The following is a 24037-nucleotide window of genomic DNA, read 5'->3' as shown; positions in this document are numbered from 1 at the left end:
CAGTTTGTTATTGACTTTCTAGATATTTGTTATTTATTTCTAATTTAATTTAATGGTGGTCAGAGGTTACAGTTTATATGACATAAACCTTTAAAGTCTATTAAGACATGTTATGGCTCATAATATGGTTCACTTTGGTAAATGCTCCACTTACACTTGAAAAAAATGTGTGTCCTGCTGTTGTTGGGTAGATTATTCAATAATTGCCATTAAATTAGTAGTATTTTTCAGGTCTTTTCTAATTTTGCTTATTTTCTGTCTCCTTGCTCATCTATTATTGAGAAACAAGCAGTGGAATTTCTCACTATAATTGTAGATTTATCTGGTTCTCCTTTCAAGTTTTTTTTTTTTTTAATTTCACGTATTTTGAAGATCTCCTATTATGTGGCAAGACATTTAGACTTGTCATGTCCTCCTGATGAAATATCACTTTAGTACTGTAAAAAGACTGTATTTTTAGAAATAAACCTTGCTCAGAAATCTACATTGATTGATATCAACAGAATCATTCGACCTGTTGCTGTGGCCCTAAAACAAGACAAGTTTATTCTTCCGTCAGCATTTTTCACTCATTGGTCCTCTGGCTGAACGAGTCTTCCCCAGGAGATTAACATAATTGGTTTCTTCTTGTTGCTGATGTTTAAGCTCAAATGATATCCCCAGAGAGCGTCCCCCTGACCTTAAAATGGAAGGCTTCTTTCCAGTCATCCATTTCCCCCCCCTCTTTTAGACTATTTTATTTTTTTTTATGTGCAGCACTTATCACTAGCTGACATATTATTTATTTTTAACACTTCTATTCTCTCCTTCTCTGGAGTGTCAGAGGGTATGTCATAATCACAGCTATGTTTTCACCACTAAAAATAGTGCCTGGTAAACAGTAGGCACTTGAAATTATTTGTTGAATAAATATAAAGGAACAAAGGAAGAAAGGAAGGAAGGAATCAATTTTGAAAATCTACTATGTTTCAGACACTATTAGAGGTCCTGGAGAATGCAACACGAATAATACAAGCTGTGTATTTGTCATCCCACACTAGGTGACAAATTCTCTGAAAATGGAAATGAAATGTAAGTGCTATATTGGAGGTATTAGAGAGGGAACAAATATTTATAACATTGTATATGTGGTAGGACGGAGACCAGAGAAATCTTCATAGAGAAGGTGAAAATTGGGTTAGATCTTGGGGTATTTATGTAGTTTTGCTTAGAGGGAAGGGCATTCCAGGAAATACAATAGGCAAATGTTGGGAGACAAATATATTAGACTAGAATTTGAACAATGAAATATATATTTGGGGAAAACATGTTCAAATTTTCCCCTAAAATTTTTCTAATGAAAATAAAATTATTTTATCAGCATACATTCTTAGATATAAATAAGGAAGTAAGTAACATGTAGAAGTTTAATAAATAATTAAAATTTTGTCTAAGATTTAGGCATATTTACATATATTTAAGCCATTTGGTATACAATAGTCATAGCTTTCTTAATTTTTGGAGTTATAGAACATGATTTTATTAAGTGTGACAATTTTTTAAATTATTTTAAATAGAAAAAACACTTGAGAGCTATTGTCATTGATATTAATGTCTGTTAAATTATTATACAATCTTAGCTTTATAGATCAATTTGTGTAATTTATTGAAGAAAGATTTTAAATATTCGTTTATAAAAAAATAAAGCAACATCCCCCGCCTGCATTTTTACTGCTACCCTTCACTCCACTTGCATTTATTTTTTCTAATTTGTGTGCCAGAAATAATACATCCTGAAATTGAAAAATACTGTCAGGATGTGTGAAAGTACATTCCTTCTCAATGTGGTTTTATTTTCATTTGTATCCCTGAGTCATTGGTATAAAATGTGCTCTTCCTTTTTTTTTTTTTTTAAATTATGCCCCACTCATTTTTTTCTTTCCCCTTCTTTCTAATCTAAGGTGCTACATATTTGGCTAATAAAGTGCTTGATTTTTTCTTTTTTTTAGGAGAAAGACTTTTTATTTTAGTTTCTTATGAAATCAGAAAATGGTTTTCATTAATTTAACTAGTAATTTCCCCAGACTCTACTGTTGCCACTGCTTAGTTGCTTCAGTTGTGTTGGACTCTCTGCGGCCCTATGGACTGTGGCCCACCAGGCTCCTCTGTCCATGAGGATTCTCCAGGCAAGAATACTGGAGTGGGTTGCCATGCCCTCCTTTAGGGGATCTTCCCAACCCAGGGATTGAGCCCAGGTCTCTCACACTGCAGGCAGATTCTTTACCATCTGAGCCACCAGGGAAGCCCAAGGACACCAGAGTGGGTAGCCTATCCCTTCTCCAGGGGATCTTCCCAGCCCAGGAATTGAAACGGGGTCTCCTGCATTGCAGGCGGATTCTTTACCAGCTGAGCTATCAGGGAAGCCCACTGATAGAAGAGTCCATCAGCTAGATTGGGGGAAACATAGTAGTGAAAAATACAATCGAATTCTCTGCCATTATGGAGTTTATACTTAAGAGGGAATAACTGTTTTTATAAACATATATCAATAAATACAAAAATTATAACTAAGTACATGAGAATTGAATAAAATAATACAGATCAAAAAAACAAAGATCAACTGGGAGGAGAAAAATAAGGAAATGAGAGAAGTTTCCTGAAAAGGAGATATTTAGGCTGAGTCCATGATACAAGATAGAACCAGCTGCAAAAGAATATGCTAGAAAAACTTTCTAGGATGAAGAAGTAAACTTGTTAATATGTAAGGAATGTCAAAATGTTTCCGTCTGGACACAATATGAGAAATGGAAAACAGTATAGCAATGGGTTGAGAGATAATCAGAGGTCTAATTTTTTATAGGGACATATAGACCCATAAAAATATGTTTAAATTTTTTTTCTAATTCAATGAAAGGCCTTTGGAATGTGTTTAAGGGGCAGAATGACATAATCTGATTTAGGATTAAAAGATTATTTTGGTTGTTCTGTACAAAATTGGTTATAAGTGAACAATAATGCAAACAGAGAAACTATGTGGAAATTATTGCAGGATCCAGGGAAGAGCTGATGGTACTCTGGAATCAGAATAGTATGTGGAGATGAAAAGAGAGATTGAATTTGGGATTTTGTAGGAGGGACTGGCAGAACTTGCTGCTGATGGATGAGAAATGAGGACTAAGACAAAGAATACAGCAAAGTGCAGACTTGGCATTGTATCAGCAAATCAGTGGCACCTTAGGCTGAAGCCTAGTCTTGACACTTGCTAGCTGTGAAATCACTGGTAAGTATTTCACTGTTCTGAGATTGTTTCCTCAACTCTAAAATCAGGATAATAATGTCTAGAATTAATAGTATTCAAAAAAGGTAAATTTTACACCATGCCTAGTAGAGTGCCTCAAATTCTGTGTGTGCTCAGTAGCTTGCTTGTGTCCTACTCTTTGAGATCCTATGGACTGCAGTCCGCCAGGCTCCTCTGTCCATGGGATTCTCCAGACAGGAATACTGGAGTGGGTTGCCATTTCCTTTTCCAGGGATCTTTCTGACTCAGAGATCAGACAACATCTCCTGCCCTGGCAGGCAGATTCTTTACCACTGAGCTTCCTGGGAAGCCCTCATAATACCTTCAAGGACTAATGAATATTTAAAAAACAACAACAACAACTTACTATGTAGTGCATTGTGACTTCTGCAAGGCGTTTAATAAAATCTCTCCTGATAATTGATGAAAGAGTGAAAATTTCCTGAACGTGGCAATAATACTTATACGTAGTCATATCTGATTGACTGTATCAAACAAACTTTGATGACTGGCCTGCTGCCATCTAGAATGTTATAGATGACACAAGAGAGAGTTTATAGGAGAGATGTTGGAATCAGGACTCAAAAATATCCTCCACAAGCATACATGGGCCAGAAAAAATAAGAAGAAATTTGAAAGGTAGAAATATGAAGTTCTACATTTCTGCTTTAAAAAAAAATAACCTCACACATACAGGATTAGCAGCAATTCATGTGAAAGGATTTGGCAGTTAGAGTTGACTGCAAGGTCAGAATGAACTTGCAGCATGATTTAGCTGCTAGAATAGTAAAGACAACTTTAAGCTTCATTAATAATAGCCCAGTGTCAAGGACAAGAGAAGAAACAGTTCTACGGTGTTCTGTTTTGATCAAAGCCAGTTGGATCATGTCCATTTTTTGAGGCCATGATTTATTCTTTTATTAATGAGTGGCTACAATGTATCATGTAAGACTGATATTGTAGGAATACAAAATTAGATCAAATAGAGATCCTCCTTTCAAGGTTGTCACAGTGGTGTAAGGGAGAACTTACATATGTGTAAATAACTAACATAAAGGAGAAAGAGATAAATGACTTAAGGAAGATAGCAATAAAAAACAATGCAGATGTTTGGGATAGATGTCTGTCACTGTCAATTGCAGAAATCAAAGAAGTTGGATTACATTTTGCAGACAACGGGGCAGCCACTGGAAATGTTTGTATTGCACAATGATATAACCAAAGTCGTGTTTCAAGAAAGAAAGAAAAAAGAAAGAGAAACAATTTACCCAACAATTTACACATTAGTCCATATGATCCTCACAGTGTTGTGGCTGGAAAATTTAGCCAGTTGAGGTAGAACCAGGAAAAACTGATAGTGATTTCAAGGAGATAGATTTTAATTTAATATAATGAATTTCTATCCATCATGATGTCCAAGACAAAAGAACTGGTGATAAGCAAGTCACTAACCCTTTCCCTGGAAGAGTTCAAGTAAATAATGGATGGCCATATCTCAAGCCCAGCATGAACTGATGCAGTTGACCTTGGTATTTCCTTCTAGTCCTAGAGATCGTGGAAGTCTATGTTTTCATGGCATGTCAACACTGACTACTTAACATGGTGAACGAAATTATTTCTGTATTATGTTAGCTTCCTACATGTTCTTTCTATTGTCCAAAGCTACCATTACACCTTTTTAAACCTTAATGCTATTTTTTATTACAAGATCATGTTAAGGAGTTTTTCTAACTACTTTTATGACATTGTTTTAATTCATTATTCACTACATGTTTTGATCAAATAGAACTGATTTTCATTTTAGTCCTAATAGGAGCTCTTACCAAACTTAAAGTGAGCTCCAGAATATTCATTCTAAAATATAGAACTACAAGGTAAAACTTATTAACCACAAGTATATGTGTTTGGTATTATCAGATAATAAAACCAATGTGATTAATCTGTTTTGTATGTTACATAGCAATAGAAGAATAGAAATGGCAATCTGGCTTTCTAGTTGATATCTTTAATTTCAAGGACAATGATGAAATACACTAGGAGATTGCATCATCCGTTATTATCCTGATTTCTTAACATTTTTACAAAAGAATGTTTTTTCAAGTTTGTGTTTATTTTAGTGTTCACTCTTATTATTGTCCATAAAATACCAAAACATAAGCATGCATCTACCACTTTTCCCTTGGAGAAAGTAAAAAAAATCAATCACCATGTTGTCACAGGCAAGGAAACATCCAGGAAACAACAGGAAAGGGGACCACAGCACAGACCTGTAGTGATAAATTACACCACAACCAGTGCGTGCAACTAAATCAACAGTGGTCTGATTAACGGCTTCTCCGTATAACATTGCAGGATGAAAAAGAAAACTCTGCAGCTTTTCATTAGGGAGTGTTTTTGGTCAATCCAGAGGTACAGGGAGAGGAAAAATGTGTCTAAGAAGTTTCTTTCTTTAAAATATTTGTTAACAGAAAACTTACTCTGAGAAAATTCGGCTTCTATTTGTGCTTTATTTATAAAGTATCTGTTTTTTAAATGCCAGTGTAAGTAAAATTTGTGTTGTCTTCCAGAATTATACAGTACCAGAAAACATAATTCAGCTAGAAAAAGCAAAAGTGTAACTGACACTTGTGATATTTAAAGACATCTTTTACTGACAAATAAAAATTGGGATCAGATTATGTTATATAACAAAAAATGTTAACATAACTTGAAATTATTAGCAATTCCATGCTTATAAAAACAACTCCCAGTTTGATATTTTTAGTTAAAAAATCTTCATGTTTTTCAAAATTTGAGTTTTAACATAATGTCCCAATCAGCCCTCCTTTTCAGCAACATGACTGCCAATCCCTAATGGTAAAACTATGTTTCCTTGTTTTCGATGACCTTGATTGTTCTGAGAAGTGTTGAACCATTTTTAGAAGGTCTCTCAATTGAGATTTGTCTGATATTTTCTCCATAGTTAGACTGGGATTAGAAGGAAGAACACAGAAGCAAAATACAATTTTCACCATGTCATATCAAGCGTTTATGCTCTCCACATGACTTACCACCTTTGATGTTAACCCTGATTATATAGCTAACATAGAGTTTGTGAAATTTCTTTCTATTAAGTAGGTTTTTCTCTTTTTTCAAACTCTTTTGAAAAAAAGTACAACCCACACTTAAAGGAGTCATGCTTTCTTTACTAAAATCTAAAAAAAAAAAAAATCTTAAAATTTAATCACAGATTTCCTAGGAAAGCTGCAGTAACATAATGGTAGCACCTCAGCACACAATCACCTTTGACACAGAGTTAACAACACGTCAGTGAATGCTGTCATATTTGGGTACTGTCCCAGCTCCCACCCACATGGCTGCTAAGAACAGCTGTGACCCCAGGATCTGGGTCAGACAGACATGAATGTGCTGAATGAGTCTATAGGGCAGAATAGATGCCAGAACCATATAACTCATTAGTTACTCTTCCTTGTCTTTAGTTGTTTCCTTTTGCTTAGTTTGCTAAAAATTTCCCTTACTTTTCAACTAATTTCTGGTCACCCTGTCTCTTTCCATTATTCTTTTCTTACTGTGCCTTATTTCATCATCCTATTCCCAAGTCTCCTCTTTGTCGTTGTTGTTGTTTAGTCACTAAGTCATGTCAGACTCTTTGAGACCCCCGTGAACCATAGCCAGGCTCCTCTGTCCATGGGATTTCCCAGGCAAAAATTCCAGATTGGGTTGCATTTCCTTATCCAGGGTGGTCTTCCTGACCCAGGGTTTGAACCTGAGTCTCTTGTGTCTCCTGCTTGGCAGGCGGATTCTTTGCCACTGAGTCACCTGGGAAGCCCCGGTCTCCTTTTACAGGTCACTTGTAAAGACTTCCCTGGTGGCTCAGACGGTAAAGCGTCTGTCTACAATGCAGGAGACCTGGATTCGATCCCTGGGTGGGGAAGATCCACTGGAGAAGGAGATGGCAATCCACTCCAGTACTATTGCCTGGAAAATCCCATGGACAGAGGAGCCTGGTATGCTACAGTCCTTGGGGTCGCAAAGAGTTGGACACGACCGAGCGACGTTCCTGTAATGATTTAGCAAATAATCTAATCAGATAAACCTTAAGCAATATCATGATAATTTTTTCCTACTTCCACAGCTTGTGGACACCTCTATGCCTCATGTGCTGAAACAAAGGTTAAAACAGCAATTATTTCCATGGTGACACCATTACCAATTAATTTTAGACAATGCACACTTTATATAATAAAGCCTTGATAGCATCAGCTTTTTGTGTTTTCTTTCAAAAATACATGCTAAATTATACTAACCCCTTGCTCTAAACCAGACTCTGAAGACCAAAAGAAATGGCCCCTGACATGGAGGAAATTGAAAGACCAATAGGCAAGCAGTTAACTATCCACATGGTATAATTGCAAGTTACCACCGACAAATAGTTTCTCAGGCTTTATTCCAAAATTCCAGGCATGACCAAAACTCTTTTTTGTAAACGTTATGCAAAAAAGTAACCTAATATTAACAATGAGAGAATCACAAATTAAATAATAACATGTCTTTTTTAAAAAATTTGACAATGATTTCAAGATTGGAAATACAGGGTTGTTAGGGTGTGGTTTTGCAATGAATTGATGGCTTACATTCTTTGTTTTTAATTAATTTGTTCAGCTCTTTTATCTGTTTGCGGGAGATCTTTATTTGATTTATAGTTCTTTTATCTATTATAGATTTCAGATGTTTTCTGATGTTTACTTGTCTTTTTAACATAACTATATTTCACTATTGAAAGAATTTCAATTTTATATGGCCAAATCTATTAATACTTTCCTATACAATTCTACCTCTCATATTATTTTAACCTTCTTACCAAAATATTAAGTAGAAGCTACTATAGCTACTACTATAGCTCATGTATAAAATATATACAAACTATATAAACAATCTAATCATATTTCTCTAAACACATGGCAGTTATATTTCCCAAATTTTCCAAACTTTCTTTGGTTAATGTGCATTATTCTTATAATTAGTATAAGCTTCAACTGTAACATCTTTTTAACATACTGATGTATCTCAAAGAGAAAATGCAGGAGCCCCCTAGCACTTACTGTCATTTCAGCTAGGAAAAACCAATATCTTTAGAAACAGAACTTAGGGTAGATAAGCAAACGACAGAAGAAAGTCCAATTTTCCTTTTGGGGCAGACATCTCTCCTCTGCCAAGACTGGTAAGGCTGGTATACAGTGGGGACATAAGAGAAAGGGCATTGAACAGCTGGGAGGTAAAAAGAACCAAAAAGGAAAAATGAAATGTGTAGTGAATGCCACATCACTTCCTTTATTCATATTTGAATGAAGGCCCTCTTTTTAGTTAGTAACTGAAATCTGTAAATAATTTGGGAAAGGCAATAGGGATTTGAAGGTTACTATCTTTTTTCTTAACAGACACTAAATGCTTCTGAGTCTCTAAAATGCAGCCTTTTAGACCACAGGGATCAAAGAAAATGTGAACATCTAAAAGCAGTGTCATTCAACAAATGACTGGAACTGAAGCAAAGTGGGAAGAAAACTGCTGCCAGGGTAGAGAAAGGAAAAGATTCAAAAGAACTCTGACCAAGAACATATTGTACCCAGGAGGCTTAGGAACGATCTCCAGACCAAAAGACAGCTACGGGTACTAAGCTGTGACTATCCAGCCAGCCAGGTCACTGTGGCCGTGGAGAGTCTGGCATTAGGAGTACATGGGCTCTGAAACCAGCCTTAGCTTTCCCCCTTATTTACTCGCTGTGCAACTTTCTTCAAGTCCCTTACCTTCTCCAAGCTGCAGTGCTCTCATTTGCAAACTGTGGATAATACCAGGGCTAGCACACAGTATGGATGGCTGTAAGCAAGGCTTATAGCTGTAAGGAGTGTGCACAGCTCTTGCCTATCTGCAGGCACACTGACCAACCAGTGCTGAGGCCTGGTGGGTGCTCAGAAAACTACTGAATGAATGAACAGAAAGCAGCCAACAATTAGCCAAGATGAGTTACTGTTTTAGGAAGGAAAGTAGCACATAAATGCACAGACATACGTGTTACATTTGCTACACAGAAGGACTACTATTCTGGGTGAGTGTGGTACTGGAGGCTGTAATAGAAGAGCTAGCATTTGACAAGGCCTTTGATGAACGGGATAAATTTTAACAGATAAAGAATAAGAGATGAAAAAAATAGGGTGAGTAGAAACATTTGGATGAGGCTACGTAAGTCATTTCTGACTCAAGCAAATAGAGACTGGCAGGGGAGAAAGCGGGGAGTGTAGGAAAAGTTGGGTAGAGCACAGGGAGCTAACCAGAATAAATAATACTCTATTATTTAAAGTCAGATGGTGAATTCACAAGGGTTTTATCATCATCAAAAATTATGCTTCATAACTTACACATATGGCATATATATTTCTTTGTATGTGTCAAACATTAAATAATGTATTTTAAGTGGGCAAGGGCTGGAAAGGAAGGAAGGATTGGCATGTCAAATTGCCAAGTGAAGGGAAGGTGCCTATATTTCTATTTATGGAAAAAACTTTTTATCCCGCATTTCTGGCTATCTTTTCTATTTCTGTGTTAACATTCTGCAACTGTCCTTGTGGGCTTAATAATACGAAATATTTTCAAATAAATCATTAATAAAGCTGTAGAAAAATGGTGTTGTTGCCTTTTCTATACTTTCTTTCATCTCAGAAACTTGAGACTACTTCTTAACTAATCCTTTACCGTATTTGTTAATCGCTTCATCACATGACTGAGTGTGCAATCTAGCTCATAGCTAAACTGACCAAAAGTGAATGAAGGGTACAATAACCTCTACTGTTGTCCTGCTATTTGACTGACATAATGCATTTTTGCTGAGAAGCTGACATAAACTCACCAGCCTGTTTATCAGCAGTTTCTTTTGACAATTTTAACATTTTAATGAATGAAAATAGTATGCATAATAATGAATAGGGCTAAAAAAATTTTAAAAAGTAATGAATAGGGCTTCCTAGGTGGCGCTAGTGGTAAAGAACCCGCCTGCCAAAACATAGGTTGGGAAGATCCCCTGGAGGAAGGCATGGCAACCCACTCTGGTAATGTTGCTTGGAGAACCTCATGGACAGAAGAGCCTGGTGGGCTACAGTCCATAGGGTCAAAAAGAGTCGTACACAACTGAAGAGACTTAGCACACACAGCATGATGATGAATAACCTTTAATTTCAAAATACTTTTGCATAGAGTTACTCCATGAGAACTTTGCTCAAGATGGAAAGAGGGCTCCAGTGGCCCCCAGGGCAAAGTTGGAGGGTGGCTAAATTGGGTTGGAGGCCTGGGCATGAGGAGAGATGAAGGAAGTCAACATGGTGGAAGGTCATGCTGAGACCAGCAGCTCTGGATAAAAGTGAAGAGAAAAACTTTGGAGTGGGACTAGGGCCAATGTTTGAGGAGGGGAAGGAAGAGCACTGGAGAGGTGGTTACAGGAAAGGCCAGAAGAATTTTAAACAAAAAACACATTCACATTCAAGCAAAATGTGATCATTTGTACACCAACTAACTAAGGGAAACTTGGATGTGGAGAGCTGATACAGACCTGACCATCCTAAGTGCCTGAAAATTCCCTGCAAATTGATACTAGAGCCATTAGAGCCTGGTTGTTAAAATATAACAATAATATCAGTAAAAGTGCTAGTAGTGATCATTTATTGAGATTCTTCAGTGAGCCAAGACTGTACTAATTTCATTACATAGACGAGCTCCTTTCTTCTTCCAACAACCTGTGAGGTGGGTGTGCTTATCCCTACTATGTAGATGAAGATAACAAAATCCAAAAGAGTTAAGTAACTTGCCCAAATTCAAAATTCACAGAATTAGTGGGTCCTCAGGGAAGGTGGAAGCTGCCAGAGACTTCAAAGTTTACTGTATATATTCAGGGCACTCCCCACCTCATTGTATCACTTTTACAGAGTTGTCTTCATAATTTTGGCTTGTGTAACTCTTAAAAGTGACGTCAGAGTACATCATGAGAAACACTGGGCTTGAGGAAGCACAAGCTGGAATCAAGATTGCCAGGAGAAATATCAATAACCACAGATATGCAGATGACACCACCCTTATGGCAGAAAGTGAAGAACTAAAGAGCCTTTTGATGGAAGTGAAAGAGGAGAGTGAAGAAGTTGGCTTAAAGCTCAACATTCAGAAAACTAAGATCATCACATCCGGTCCCATCACTTCATAGCAAATAGATGGGGAAACAGTGGAAACAGTGGCTAACTTTATTTTGAGGGGTCCAAAATCACTGCAGATGGTGACTGCAGCCATGAAATTAAAAAATGCTTACTGCTTGGAAGGAAAGTTATAACCAACCTAGACAGCATATTAAAAAGCAGAGACGTTGCTTTGTCAACAAAGGCCCGTCTAATCAAGGCTATTGTTTTTCCAGTGGTCATGTATGGATGTGAGAGTTGGACTATAAAGAAAGCTGAGCACCAAAGAATTGATGCTTTTGAGCTGTGATGTTGGAGAATACTCTTGAGAGTCCCTTGGACTGCAAGGAGATCCAACCAGTCCATCCTAAAGGAGACCAGTCCTGGGTGTTCATTGGAAGGACTGATGTTGACGCTGAAACTCCAATACTTTGGCTACCTGATGGTGAAGAGCTGACTCATTGGAAAAGACCCTGATGCTGGGAAAGATTGAGGGTAGGAGGAGAAGGGGTCGACGGAGGATGAGATGGTTGGATGGCATCACCGACTCAATGGACATGGGTTTGGGTGGACTCCAGGAGTTGGTGATGGACAGGCAGGCCTGGCGTGCTGTGGTTCATGGGGTCGCAAAGAATCAGACATGACTGAGTGACTGAACTGAACTGAACTGAACTTTTAAAAGAATTCTGAAAGCACCTCTCTTCCCTGGCACATTTATGTTAACATCTGTATTTTTTTCAAAGTTTAAATAGCTACAAATGTGGTAATTTCTGATGCAGTTTAAAAATAGACATTTAAAAGTATACTTTTATCATTTTAATCTATCCAATGTAACATATATTGTCATGTTTTAACACCAATCATTATTTATTTTAAAAGACAGAGCTTATTTTTTTAAGTTACTATTTTGATCTCTTCCCTTTCTCTCTTTGAATTCATATTTCCATTCCACTTTTCCTCACATAATTTTATTCTTGTCATATTTCTTTATGCTTAAAATCACTCTAACCTACTTTGCTACAACAAAATCTTATGAATATATGCATATCTTTTAATTACTTTAGGTTATAAAAGTTAGCACAGCTTTTTTCAGGTTTATTTTTTCAAATATTATTGGTGTACAACTGATCAAAACAATGTAAGTATAATCCATGTCTTTTCTTTTTTTTGGCTGCAGCTTGTGGGATCTTAGTTCCCTGATCAGGGACTGTTCCTGGGTCCACTACAGTGAAAGCCCACATCATAACTACTGGACTGTCAAGGAATTCCTATGTTGATAGCAATTACAACAAAAGTACAGTTTTATGAAGAATATATTGTTTGATAGTAATACGGATGGAGCTTTAGTCCAAGTGGTTGATGCATCCATGAATAAATAATTCTTGTTGCTAGAGTGAGTAAGGATTCAGTAAAAATAGCAAAAAGAGAAAATATTTCACCACTTTAGGGTGTGATTTGCCAAAGGTGTATTAGTCATTGTTTTTAAGTCTTATATAATACAGATCATATTAAATTAATCAAAATCTAATATGAATTAATAAAGAAGAAAAAGTGATGAGGAGTGACAGTGGGCAGAAGACTTTTGCCCATGTTAAGAAAAAATGGTGAAGAAATAATTTCAACAAGTAGAAAATAATATTGAAGATATTATAGAGTATTGTTTTATATTATAATGTTACCATTTATAAATTATTCATTTAACTTATTTTCTTAAACTTCCATATTTAATAATACTGATTTACCAGTAAATTTGAAACATTTTAACTCCTCTTCCATTCAAAAAATAAAACTGACACATAGAAGGCACCTTGATAAAAAAGAACATTTCCTAGACATTGATATTTAGCACTCTCAACTATCTTTTTGTCATCATGAAGTTGCCTTTTTTTTTCTTTTTTTTTTTTTTTTTTTGTACTCTCTGGGACAATATTCCATGACAAGGTTAGAGATTAGGATGTTTTTCTTTTTAAAATGGAAGAATGGTAGATGTGAAAGGAAAGGTAGAAAGCAGAACCCATACAACACCCCTAACTAGAAACTGAGTCCCTAAAACTCTCCAGAGCAATGAGTCCCTTGGAAAGCCTTCAGCTATCCCAGGAGTACTCATGTCCAAGTTGGAAGGCTGCTGACATATGTTACTAAACATGTTGGAAAAGGAGAGTGGAAAGAATACCAACTTTAAAGTCAATCAGATGTTGGCGTAAATCCTGCTGCTGCTGCTCATAACTTGTGTAAGCTTAAGCACATCACTTAAACTGTGAGTCTCAGGTTTCTAATGGTAAAAGCGAAAATCATAATTCTGAACACTCAGGATTGCTGAGAGAATAAATAAGACAATATGTGTAAATCCCAAAGTGAAGAGCCTGGAAAAAGCACTCAAGAAATATTAGTTTACTTTTAACAGATTTTTTCACTTCTTAGCGGAGACACTAGTTAATTTATTCCATAGCACCTGTTGAGGATTTTAAAAGGTAATTTCAGATTTGTTTTTCTTCCCTATTAGAATATCAGAAGTTTTCATTTATCAAGGAATTTGAATATTTAATTCAATAAATAGAGTGTTTATCATGTGCCAGACACCGTTCTAGGTGCTTAGGTTGCAAAAATCAAAAAGACACAATTCCTCGATCCAAGTAGCTCACAATCTGGCCACAGAGCTGACCATACTACCCACTGTATTATAATAAGTTAACTAGTTATTATATTTTAGAATATTTTATAGACCTATAAGAGAATAGTTTTATTAGAAAGATGAGAAGAGACACTGAATTCTAGTGGACAGAAGGAAAGTGAAGACAGAGGAAATGGACTACTTAATCAAGACATTTAAATCAAAATGGAAGAGAATGGTCAAATTTGTTGAGCAGAAGTCAGAGTGAAGGGATATGAGAGACGCTAATATTTTTAGAGACTTAGCAAGAAGCACTGGTACCTGAGACAGAGAATCTACACTGCAGAGGCAAGAGTAAAGGTGAATAATGCGCTGTCTCCACAAGTGGTTGGAAACAATGATACTAGAGCTGCAAGAGAGGAAAGGAAGGCAAAAAGGAAATGTCAAAGTTGGTTATTGGGACTAGGTTCCTGATATCAAGTCACAATTGGTGTCTGTCTCTCAATGAAGAGATATCTTGCTTCTGCCGCCCGTATGGCAGATATATCTGCAACATCATCACTCAAAGTGCACTGAGTTTGGAAATGAAACTTTAATGATTAGCATAAACAAGTGACAAAAACAAGTTAATTACAACAATAAAATTCTCCAAGAATTCTTTATATTGATTTTATTGAGACTTTCTCTGCCCAGTACAACCCACAAACCAGGATCTTACAGGTTACAATACTTGGGATTCCTCTACCTCTAGTAGAAGTACTCATTTATAGGTTGCATATTCCTCACCAATTCCTTATGTTTTCTTGTCCAACCAGAGCCAAGGATAAACGATCCCCAAATCTTAACTCATGTCTTCATGATTTTTTAGAAGCATAAAAGGTAAACCTGTCTGGAGTGAGTGGGTTCTAAGGAGAAAGAAAAATATAGCCTCTTTTTAAGCACATTATGTGCTATTATTCACTAATTCTGTCCTTAATGCAATAAATCTTAAGAAAGTTACTGATACATTCTGCATGAGAAATGGCAGGACTGGGGGTATGTGGCAATTTTATAGCTCCCTATGGGAAAAAAATTTTAAGTTATATGTTTGTAGACTTAAAATTGTACCAGATATCCAGACATTACTTTGTTCTTTCTTCATGAAAAATTCTCTCAGAAGTCTACCAAAAGTAATCATTCACTAGCTGTTTTCCCTGAATGAAATGTATGCTTGAATCTGAAATAAAAGTTAAACCAGAATTCATATACATCTTAGCCAAGATGAATAGTTTTCAAGTTTGAAAATATTAACAACATGTGATTTAACAATAATAACTCAAATTACTTCTTTTTAGATGATGATAAGTTTGTTGTTGAATTCTCACTTTGAATGTTATGCATTAGTCAAGTAGCTAAAGGTTAGTTTAGCAGGGGAAATAATATTTTCACTTGCAATAATAAAATAGTGGTTTAATATTAATCAAATACCCTGGGCTACACGTTTAATATAAATCATAGTATTTAATCCTCCCAACTATCCCAACTCCCTATTTTATATATGGGAAAATCAATTTTTAGAAAATAAAGTGATTTGTTTAAAATCAAAGACCTGGTAAATGGCACAGTCAGATTTGGAACTCATGTGGTCTGAATCTAAAGTGCAAGCTCCATCACTTAAGAACTATTTTTTTTAAATGTCAAGAGTGAAGAATTATATATAGAAGCTCATATATAGAACCTACCAACAATATGCACCAAAAAGCAAAATAATATTAATAATGACATGAATGTAGCAGCAACCTCTTGGTGAACTCACAAGACCTATTATATGGCTTGTGTTTTAAGGATCAGTAAAAATGTTCTTAATGTGAGCTATAAAACACTTAAGGTTGCACACTACAGCCCAATAGATTAAAATCAGCCAATTTACTAAGAGCAGCCTTCAATATGATATAGCCATATTTGGTTTCAGTAAATAAATAGGTCAGGGGGAGATAGTTTCCATATGTGCAAAGTGGATTTGTTTCCTAGAGCATCACAGTAAAGCCTTTCTGGGTAGCCTATAGGGTTTTTCACAAACTTTGAAGGGAAAAGTAAATTGAATGCCAAAAGACTACTCAGAAATCTCCAAGTTTACAAAGAAAGCACTTGATTCACGTTTTCATTGCTACATGACCTAATATTTACCAAACACTGTGCTTTGCCTAGAAACTGGAACCCTGGGAAGTGTTGGTGGGGATGTAAAATGGTATGGGCATATGGAAAAGAGTCTGGTGGTTCCTCAAAAAATTAATACCATTTCCAGAAATTCTACTTCTGAGTATATACCCCAAAGAACTGCAAACAGAGTCTTGAAGAAATATCTGTATACTCATGTTCATAGCAGCATTATTCACAGTAGCTAATATGTGGAAGTAATGCAAATGTCAACTGACAGACGACTGGATAAGCAAAATGTGGTATATACTACAATGGAACATTCTTCAGCCTTAGAAAAGGATGGAGATTCTAGCATAAGACATTGCATGGATAGACCTTGAAGACATTATGCTAAGTCAAATAAGCCAGTTATAAGAATATAAATACTGTATGATTCCACTTATCTAGAGTAGTCAAAATCATAGAGACAGGAAACTGAATGGTGGTCATTAGGGGCTGGAAGAGGGGAGAGCAGGAATTATTGTGTAATGGCTATAGACTTTCAATTTTTCAAGAAGAAAAGAGCTCTAGAGACAGATAGCAGTAACGGTTGCATGATTATATATACTTAATGCCACAAAACTGTACATGAAAAATGGCTAAAATGGTAAATGCTATGTTGTGTATTATACCACAATAAAAAAGTCATCTACAAATAAGTATCTGTAAGGTCATTGAGCATTACTTATAATTGAAATAGAGTGCAGATGATTTTAATAGCAAATAATAAGGGTTTGCTTTAGCAAAGTTTGCACCTTGTACTTTATAGTAAGGCTTAATGCCATGATCCAACCAGTCCATCCAAAAAGGAATCAGTCCCGAATATTCATTGGAAGGACTGATGCTGAAACTGAAGTTCCAGTACTTTGGCCACCTGATGTGAAGAGCTGACTCACTGGAAAAGATCCTGATACTGGGAAAGATTGAGGGCAGGAGAAGAGGGCGACAGAGGATGAGATGGCTGGATGGCATCATTGACTCGATGGACAAAAGTTTGAGTGAACTCCGGGAGTTGGTGATGGACAGGGAGGCCTGGTGTGCTGCAGTCCATGGAGTCACAAAGAGTTGGACACGACTGAGTGACTGAACTGAACTAACGCCATGAAAAATAGGTCAGTGCATATTAAAGGCAATGCAGGTCACAACACAGTAAATACAGTGTGGCTTCAATTTTGTGACACCTAGTGAGGCTGCTTAGAATAGAAAACATTTACATTATCGTGCACTAATATTCTTTCTCCATACTTTTCCAAGTTTTATAAATTTTCTATAGTGATATACAATAATTACACATTTATTTTATATTAAAAATTATATATTGATAAAAATGTTTAAAAAGCCTATGCAAATTAAGGAAAGAAGTAAATTAGTAATGAAAAAAATTGAACCAACATACATAAAAGAGAAACATAAGTATCTAATAAACATGAGAAAAATCTAACCTCACAGGTAATTAAATAAATACAAGTGAAAATAATTACAAATTATTAACTTGAGAGAAATAAAACACAGTCACCAGGATGCCTTCATCTCCTCCTCTAGTAGGAGTTAGTTGTTACAGGTTTCTGAATAGCAATTTGCTTATCTGACTCGATACAAGTCATGTTGACTTGCTCTACATTGTAGAAATGAGGGGCTCCAGTAGCTTTGGTGTTTAAATTTTATACTAAACTATTCTATCTTGGGGCTTCCCTGATAGCTCAGTTGGTAAAGAATCCGCCTGCAATGCAGAAGACCTTGGTTCAATTCCTGTCAGGAAGATCCACTGGAGAAGGGAAAGGCTACCCACTCCAGTATTCTGGCCTGGAGGAGTCCACGGACTGTATAGTCCATGGGGTCACAAAGAGTTGGACACGACTGAGCGACTTTCACTTTCATACATTCCATCTTGGCCCCTTATACATAAATGATGGGGAGATACTCACTGAACTATATTGGGTAAATTGTTGGCCCTAGCCAATGAACAGTGGCTGCAAGAGTGGAGTTAAATAAGCATGTGAAGGTTCTCTGGGAATCACTTGGTTAGAAAAGGATGATGCACCACTGCCAAAAGAAGCAGCAGAGGGGTGCTACACAGTCCGAACAACAGGTGTCCAGAACGTACAACTCCCTTTACATACATTACCTTTGACACAAGTTTTATAATCCATTTTGAGATTATTAAGAATTTTGATAAGTTCATGTACAGATTTATATCGTAAGAAAAGTCAGTTTGTATCAGTTCAGTTCAGTTCAGTCACTCAGTCGTGTCCGACTCTGCGACCCCATGAATCGCAGCACGCCAGGCCTCCCTGTCCATCACCAACCCGGAATTCACTCAGACTCACGTCCATCAAGTCAGTGATGCCATCCAGCCATCTCATCCTCTGTCACCCCCTTCTCCTCCTGCCCCCAATCCCTCCCAGCATCAGAGTCTTTTCCAATGAGTCAACTCTTCGCATGAGGTGGCCAAAGTATTGGAGTTTCAGCCTTAGCATCAGTCCTTACAATGAACACCCAGAGCTGATCTCCTTCAGAATGGACTGGTTGGATCTCCTTGCAGTCCAAGGGACTCTCAAGAGTCTTCTCCAACACCACAGTTCAAAAGCATCAATTCTTCGGCGCTCAGCCTTCTTCAGTTTGTATACACACGTACAAATTATAGTACAGATGCCCCATAAGAGTGGCTTCAACTTTGACATTTTTGACAACACTGCTCAAAATCAATGGGAAAGAGCATCACAAAGAGGGACAAAAGTCTGCCCATGAATTTTTCTGGCTCCCTGATCTTCACCTGTGGGCTCATACAACCAGATAGACAAGACTGCAAAGTTGTATATCTCCAGCAATTTAAATGTCTTTCAGAATAATTGAGCGTATTTTTCCCCCAAAGAATACCTCATAGAAAATGGTAGAATGATAAGAGTAATACCATGTTTGGAGATTATGGCAACCAAAAAATCCATCACTTTTACACTTTCCTTGAAGAATATGCTAAGAAAATCAGTTACAAAATGACTGTATGTCAAAAATCTGATAAATCAGGGAAAAAAGCCCATCAAACTAGGAAAATATTTCCAGCAAATACTGCAAAGCAAGTAAAAAGTTCATCTACAAATATTTAGGTTTAATATTATGGAGCATATATAGCTTAATAAATTAATAAATAGAAAGGGTGTTATACACATTTTCTTGCTGAAAAAGAGAGAGAGAGAGAGCAGACATAGAGACAAAGGGAGGGAAAACTGTACCCATAGCTTGGGAAAAGGATTAAACTTAAAAAAAAAAAAAAAAGACAATGTGTACAAAACCCTTAACATCTTTCTGGAGGAGGTGTAGAAATGAGATTTCTATGTAGCAAAAGAATGGTACTTATATTTTATTATAATAAAATAGGCATAAGCAAAAAAAAAAGTATTCTTAATACCAGTTTCAATGTGTCAAATACTGTCTTAAGGGCTTTACATGTCTTAACCCATTTAATCTTTATGAATACCCCATAGGGTAAGGCATGTGATTATTTCATTTACAGGGAGGTTTAGTAATGGCTCAAGATCCTCAATTGATAACTGGCTGAAGTCTGAACTGTTCTGACTCTCTTTGTGATCAAATTTGTAACACAGGCTGTTACTTTGAGTGAATTCACAAGTCTGTTTCATTATTCTACAGCATGGGAATATGTTTTAAAACAGTTTATTGAACACTTTATATTTGTGTTTTCTACAAAAACAAAGCAGTGGTATTTTACCGCAGGGAGAGTACATGCTTAAAGACCATCTAATCTGAGGGAATTATTTCCATATTAACATTTATAAAGAGTCAAAAAAAATTGTCATTTTGAAAGATTTTTCATTTTTCTAATTTTCTAAATCATATTTCAAATGAAGATAAACCATTATACCCTAGGACTGCTTGGAAGAAACCTTTAAGAGCAGTGAAAACTAAGTATTTTCTTTTACATCTGAGGTTTCCATTTCTTGACCATTTTAATATGATATGGGTTAAAATAAAAGTTTTTCACTCATGTATTGAACATTATCACAGACAGCTAAAATCTTGTAATCTGAATTTTTTGTAATGATATTCTCACTTGTTATGTTATAAAAATTGCTATTAAGAAATCTTAATGATTACATCACTAGTTTTCTTTTTTGAATAATGGAACAGGTACTTTAAAAGATACTTCACTTGCATGAAAATGTAAAATACATAAGGTATTAACCATTCAATATCCAAGAATATTTGTGTGAAGGGAAATAATTAATCTTTTCATAAATTTATGAAGCTTATTTTGGAGAAATCTTTGTGCCTATAAGAGATTTTTCTGTGTGAAAACTATGTTTCCATGAATGTTGAAATAATGTCAAGGAAAGAGTTGAAAGGGTTAAAAAGTCAACTGAGAAAAAGACAAAATCTCCCAAATATATTCAGGTGAAAGAATGGGGTATTTTGATGTGGTTCCTTGTGGATAAGATTTGTTTTTGAACTGCATATTCCTAGCACCTAGGAGATCGCCTGTCAACGTGCTAGAGAGGTTCATTCATCAGCATGTATTTGTGTGTGTGTTTACTGAAGGCTTGTGTTGGCATTAAGAAAAGACATAGATAATGGGATGGAAAAAGGAGAAAGTGCTAAGGTAGCTTAAAATAGAGTCTTAATTTGGGTCGGCACAGAATAGCGGGCTGAGCTCCCTGTTTTACTCAGCAAATCTTCACTAGCTATCTGTTTTACATATGGTAATGTATATGTTTCCATGCAATTCTCTCAATTCACCCTACTCCTTCCCCTTTGCCCCCATCCACAAGCCTGTTGTCTGTCTCCACTGCTGCCCTGCAAATAGGTTCATTAGCACCATCTTTCTAGATTCCATACACATACATTAATGTACAATATTTGTCTTTCTCTTTCTGACTTACTTCACTTTGCATAGTCAGCTCTAGGTTCATCCAAACTCGATAGGAGTGACTTGGAATGCAGTTGGTGGGATGGGGAGGAATATGGGAGGGGTGGTTCAGGAGGGAGGGAGTATATGTATACCTGTGGTTGATTTGTGTTGACGTGTGGCAGAGGCCAGCACAATTTTGTAGGGCAACTGTCCTCCAATAACTGTATTTTATTCTATACTTCTCAATATTGTACAATAATCTTTGATAATTATTAGTTACTCAAGAACTGTCATGTTTTATGAGTATTGTTCAATTGTCATCACCAATAGAATGATATTCAGCTGTGCTCTGTCTATAAAACTTTTTTAGTAATAAAAAAAGAGGGGGGGATAGAGTCTCGATTTAAAGAGAGAAGAAAATTATTTTATTCCCTACTTTGGTGGGAAGCCACTGTGAGCCTCTGACCCTGGGCTGTGTAGTATGAATAACCATTGAATAATTAAATTTTAGCATATTCATTGATGCTATTTCTATTCATGATAATGAAATCAGAGAACTGTTTACATAATAAAATATTCAAATACACTGAAATGCTATGAGGCATTTCTTTCTTTGTGACATTATCTCCTCAATATTCTACTTTGCAAAATTTTTTTCACAAAATATAATCTAATATTTATCCCCATATTTTGGTCTTTGGGCATTCTTTCTCATTTCTCTCCATGTGGCCTGCTGCTGCTGCTGCTAGGTCGCTTCAGTTGTGTCGGACTCTGTGCGATTCCATAGACAGCAGCCCACCAGGCTCCCCTATCCCTGGGATTCTCCAGGCAAGAACACTGGAGTGGGCTGCCATTTCCTTCTCCATGCATGTGGCCTGGACTTCCTCAAAGTATCCCTCATAAAATTAAGAAATTTTATTTTTTAATATTCAGATAGAAATTTTTTATTATATATCATTGCTTATTTTAACAATACATTCTACTAGTTCCTTTAAGCAGAACTGTTTCTTGTTTCCTACACATTTTTCTCTCTCGAATGTGCATTTTCTTTTTCAGAATTATAACCTTGAGTAGTTCTTTTACCCTCTTCTCTAACTCCTCCCCCAACCCTAAATTCCAATTTATTTCTTCAGTTCAGTTCAGTTCAGTTCAGTTCAGTTGCTCAGTCGTGTCTGACTCTTTATGACTCCATGAATCACAGCACGCCAGGCCTCCCTGTCCATCACCAACTCCCGGAGTTCACTCAGAATCGCATGCATCGAGTCAGTGATGCCATCCAGCCATCTCATCCTCTATCATCCTCTTTTCCTCCTGCCCCAATCCCTCCCAGCATCAGAGTCTTTTCTAATGAGTCAACTCTTTGCATGAGGTGGCCAAAGTACTGGAGTTTAGCTTTAGCATCATTCCTTCCAAAGAACACCCAGGGCTGATCTCCTCCAGAATGGACTGGTTGGATCTCCTTGCAGTCCAAGGGACTCTCAAGAGTCTTCTCTAGCACCACAGTTCAAAAGCATCAATTCTTCAGCGCTCAGCTTTCTTCACAGTCCAACTCTCACATCCATACATGACCACTGGAAAAACCATAGCCTTGATTGGACAGCAAAGTAATGTTGGCAAAGTAATGTCTCTGCTTTTCAATATGCTATCTCGGTTGGTCATAACTTTTCTTCCAAGGAGTAAGTGTCTTTGAATTTCATGGCCTTTATTTCTTAGGGTGGTTTAACTAGTTACTAGTCCCATATCAATTAAGACAAGCGAATCAACAAGGGCCTCAAATAATTTAGCATACATTTCCATTTGAGTTATTTTTTTTCCCCTCTGCTTAATGAGAATTCAACTCTATAATAACAAATTTTTCCTTTATTCTTTCGTTTAAAAAATACTAAATCATAAGCTAAACTTTATGGTTTTATTTCTTTGAATAATTTAAAATACTCAGAAAAGCACTAGGCGACAGTTAATAAATTGATAGATTTGTTAATGAATTGGACTGAATTAAATTCTAGGCAATATCTTCTTTTTCTTAAAGCATGCAAGTTTGAGATCTGAACATTTTCTTAAATGACAGTCTACACAGAAGATGAATATGTAAACTATAAAGGTAGAATTGGTCTGATTGAAGCAGGGCAGCCATACTAATACAGCCCACTTTGTCTCCACCCCTTAATCCAAGCACTCCTCCTCTGCAAGAGTCTCTGGGAAGCTTCATGAATCTTTTATCAAAACAGGTAAACAGTGGCCTAGTTCATAATATACCTGAATAATTTCTGATAAGTGGAAAATGTTTGTGGCTTCTTAATTAACCAATTCTTTAAAAGGCATTTCTGTTTGGACTTAAAAGAAAAAAAATATGAATAATTTCATCTTGAGATTCTAAAATCAAAGGTTAAATGATTCCTCCAGGTCTGAAGAGAAATGAGCTTAAAATAATCACTCAAAATGAATCAAGATGAAAGCAACAAATGAAACCAAGAAAATTCTCTTCTTATCCAGTACATGAGACTTTTCAGGAGTCAAAAAACTAACCAGCTACATTCCCAAGGGGAAAAATCACCTTTGGTTACATTTTTGGCATAATAAAAACTTGCCACCTAACAATCTCTGGTCATTGACTCCTTAGCTGGGAATGTATGTGTCCTAATCCTATGTGGATACTCATTTTCTCCAGAAGCCAACTAATGTCTGTCTGTGTCAAACAAACCCTCTCTTAAAACTAAATTTCTAGGAAGAAATTCTGTCTGTATTTACTCAAAATGCAACCAGACTAAAAAATTACTCAGGCCTTACAGATCCTTTTTTTCCCTAAAAATCTGATTTATCCATGCTAAATTAAATTCCATGCTAAAATATGCTTTTCTGAGATTCTAAATATTTATTTTTAAAACTCAACCCCTAAA

At 36.3% G+C, this 24037-nt stretch overlaps 1 long non-coding RNA gene across 1 annotated transcript; it reads left to right on the top strand.

The window, feature by feature from the left end:
• Positions 1–937: 937 nt before the first annotated feature.
• LOC132660197 (uncharacterized) lies at positions 938–15341 on the top strand. The gene is made up of 3 exons (XR_009601512.1): positions 938–1071; positions 3029–3259; positions 11724–15341. It is a non-coding gene; the product is annotated as an uncharacterized LOC132660197 (long non-coding RNA).
• Positions 15342–24037: the final 8696 nt, after the last annotated feature.

The sequence above is a fragment of the Ovis aries genome, chromosome 8 (assembly GCF_016772045.2).
Source record: "Ovis aries strain OAR_USU_Benz2616 breed Rambouillet chromosome 8, ARS-UI_Ramb_v3.0, whole genome shotgun sequence".
NCBI classification, from domain to species: domain Eukaryota; kingdom Metazoa; phylum Chordata; class Mammalia; order Artiodactyla; family Bovidae; genus Ovis; species Ovis aries.
Note: the sequence above shows the minus strand (reverse complement) of the source record. Positions and strands in the feature narration are given on the sequence as shown.